Source organism: Carya illinoinensis, chromosome 12, assembly GCF_018687715.1.
Source record: "Carya illinoinensis cultivar Pawnee chromosome 12, C.illinoinensisPawnee_v1, whole genome shotgun sequence".
Lineage (NCBI taxonomy): Eukaryota > Viridiplantae > Streptophyta > Magnoliopsida > Fagales > Juglandaceae > Carya > Carya illinoinensis.
In genome coordinates this window covers 2,257,738-2,261,464 of record NC_056763.1, presented here as the reverse complement: position 1 = coordinate 2,261,464, position 3,727 = coordinate 2,257,738, and the positions used below count along the sequence as shown (strand labels likewise).

Genomic DNA, 3,727 nt, shown 5'->3' with positions numbered 1-3,727 from the left:
AGAAGAAAGAATGAGCGGATATTACACATGGAGTCTTTTGTATCCTAGTATAAAAGGAAACGAAAATTTTAAAATGAATTGTAATTCCCGTCTATTTTTATTAAAATCTTTTTCTAAAGGACCCACCACAAGGACGGGCATTACATATGCTATGCTCTCTGTTAATGGGGCTACATCTAGCATAAGGAGGTCGACTATACAAGCTAATAATTACAAGATTAAGCCAATGATAATTCAAATGATACAACAAATTGTTCAGTTTGGGGGGCTGTCACAAGAAGATCCTAATGTCCATATTACAAATTTCATGGAAAGTTGTATTACTTTTAAACATAATGGAGTGACAGATAAAGTGAAGGCCTAGTTGAACTCTTTACTGTTCAACATCATCACTACTTGGGATGAGTTGGCACAAAATTTTTAGCGAAATATTTCCCCACGGCCAAGACACCGAAGTTGAGGAATGATATTACTACCTTCACCTAATTTGAGAGTTAATCTATGTATGAAGCATGGGAAAGATACAAAGATCTACTGTGCAAGTGTCCTCATCACGATCTCCCACCATGGCTTCAAGTCCAAACATTTTACAATGGTTTGGGAGCTACGAATAGATCCATGGTTGATGCGGCCGCAGAGGGAGCTTTAATGAGTAAGACACATGAAGTGGCCTATGAGCTTTTGGAAGAGTTGGTGTCTAACAATTATCAGTGGGTTGTAGAGAGAGCAATGCCAAGGAAGGCAGCCAACATCATTGAGCTTGACTCTATGTCCTCAATTGCAGCCCAGTTAGCAAATCTATCCAAACAACTAGGTAAGATGAATGTTAATGCCATTCAAACTAATGTTGTTTGTGATCATTACGTAGGAAATCATTCGAGTGTAGATTGCCAAGTGGGGAATCCTTGCCCAACCAAGTTATGAACAAGCCCATTACGTGTCCAATTTCCAATGTCAAAACAATCCTTATTCAAACACATTCAATCTAGGACGAAAAAATCACCCCAACTTTTCATAGAGTAATAATCAAGGTTTGGCTAGACCACCTCAACAGTTTCCAGAGTAAGAGAAGAAACTGACAGTTGAGGATATGTTTATTTAGTACATGCAAAAGACTGATATGGTGATCCAAAACAACTCAGCTGTAATCCGCAATCTTGAGGCACAAATCAATCAGCTCTCAAACATGCTTATCAAGAGGATCGCAGGGATGTTTTCAAGCAACATTGTGATCAATCCTAAAGAACATGTCAAAGCAATAGCCTTGAGAAGTGGGCAGACATATGAGCAGCCACAAGTGAAAAGCACCAAGCAGGAAAATCATGGGGAGACCAAGTCCAAGATGAAGGAAGTAGAGCAGGAAGTGGTCGACCAGCAAACTGAGAAGACTAAGTAGAGTAAAGGGGCTTCAAAACCCAAGAAATCTAGGGAGTTTACTTCTAAAACTCATACTCCTTCAATTTATGATTCACCAATTTCTTTTCCGCAAAGATTAAGAAAAAATAAGACTGATAATCAACTCTCTAAATTTATGAGTATATTTAAGCAGTTGCATATTAATATTCCTCTCATTGAAGCCTTAGAGCAAATGCCTAAATATGCTAAATTTTTTAAGGATATATTATCAAACAAGCAAAAATTAGAAGAGCATGAGACTATGATGCTAACCAAGGAAAGCAGTGCAATTTTACAAAAGAATATGCCGTCTAAGTTGAAAGATCCAGGGAGTTTTACGATCCCTTGCAGTATAGGAAATATCTATTTTGATAAAGCTTTATGCGACTTAAGGTGAGTATTAATCTAATGTCTCTCTCTATTTTCGGTAAACTAGGTCTTGGAGAAGCAAAGCCAACGACTATCTCTCTACAATTAGCAGACATGTCTATCAAATACCCGAGAGGACTCATTAAGGACATACTGGTGAAAGTTGATAAGTTCATCTTCCCGGCCGACTTCATTGTGCTCGATATAGATAAGAAGGAGGAGATCCCTTTAATACTAGGCCAACCTTTCCTTGTGACGGGGAGAACCTTAATTGATGTCCAGCAAGGGAAACTCATTTTGAGGGTTGGCGAGGAGCAGATCACTTTTGACACATTTAAATCTATGGAATTTCCTTGCGAGGTACATTCTTATTTTGAAATAAGCGACCGAGATGGGGTCATGGCCGACGAGACTTATGGAGCTGAATTTCCAAAGCTACCACTTGAGGTATATCTTACTCACTCTACATCTATTGAATCTGAAAATGAAAAGGTTAGAGAGTGTAAGAGATATTTGGAAGCTACACCATCTTTTCCTCTTTCAAAAAAACCTAGAATAGAAGAATTAAATTCATCTCAACCGACGTCTCCAAGATAGGAACCACCCAAGCTTGAGCTCAAATTGCTTCCATCAAATTTAAGGTACGCTTTCTTAGGCCACGACTCTACTTTTCCAGTTATTATTAGCAGATCCTTGAGTAATGTAAAGGAGGAGAAGTTGTTGAGAATTTTGCAGGAGCACAAGATGGCCTTGGGTTGGACCATCTCGAACATCAAAGGAATTAGTCCTTCAATTTGCATGCACAAGATTTTAATGGAAGATAATTTTAAGCCAATCGTCCAACCCCAAAGGAGATTGAATTCAACCATGCAAGAAGTAGTGCATAAAGAAGTACTAAAGCTGCTAGATGTTGGGATTATCTATCTGATCTCAGACAGTGCATGGGTAAGTCCGGTACAAGTCATCCCAAAGAAATGTAGTATAACAGTGATCAAGAATGACAACAATGAAATTATACTGACGAGGACGGTCAATGGATGGCGAGTTCGATAGATTATAGAAGACTTAATGATGCAACTTAGAAAGACCATTTCCCATTACCTTTTATTGATCAGATGTTAGAAATACTTGCGGGCCATGCATACTACTGTTTTCTAGATGGATATTCCAGTAATGATCAAATAGTCATTGGGTTCGAAGATTAAGAGAAGACCACTTTCACTTGTCCGTATGGAATATTTGCATATAGGCGGATGCCTTTTGGCTTTTGCAATGTGCCAGCCACATTCCAAAGATGCATGATGTCTATCTCGTCGAACATGGTGGAAAAACTTTTCGAAGTCTTCATGGACAACTTTTCAGTTTTTTAGTGTTCTTTTGACAATTGTTTGTCTAACTTATCTTCAGTTTTGCAAAGATGTGAGGAGACCAATCTAGTTTTGAATTGGGAAAAATGCCACTTCATGATCGAGGAGGGGATAGTGCTAGGCCATCGAATTACCAAGCAAAAATAGAAGTGGTTAAAAACTCCCACCACCAACCAATGTGAAGGGTGTGAGAAGTTTCTTGTGACACGCTGGGTTCTACCGTTGGTTTTTTAAGGATTTTTCCCAAATTACTAAACCTCATTGCAATTTATTGATTAAAGAAACTTGATTTGAATTTTCATATGAATGCTTGAATGCTTTAGAAACTCTTAAAAAGAAATTAACCTCAACACCTATAATTGTGTCACCAAATTGGAATTTACATTTGAATTAATGTGTGATGTCAGTGACTATGCTATAGGGCCTATTTTGGGGCAGAGAAAAGATAAAATTTTTCATATTATTTATTATGCAAGTAGGACTTTAACAGAAGCCCAACTTAATTATGACACTACTGAAAAAGAACTATTAGCGGTAATATTTACCTTTAGCAAATTTCATTCTTATTTGATAGGGTCGAAAGTAGCTATCTACAC

At 37.8% G+C, this 3,727-nt stretch overlaps 1 non-coding gene across 1 annotated transcript; it reads right to left on the bottom strand.

Annotated features, from left to right (window-relative positions):
- Positions 1-453: 453 nt before the first annotated feature.
- LOC122290589 lies at positions 454-560 on the bottom strand. Its single transcript, XR_006236452.1, has one exon. It is a non-coding gene; the product is annotated as a small nucleolar RNA R71 (small nucleolar RNA).
- Positions 561-3,727: the final 3,167 nt, after the last annotated feature.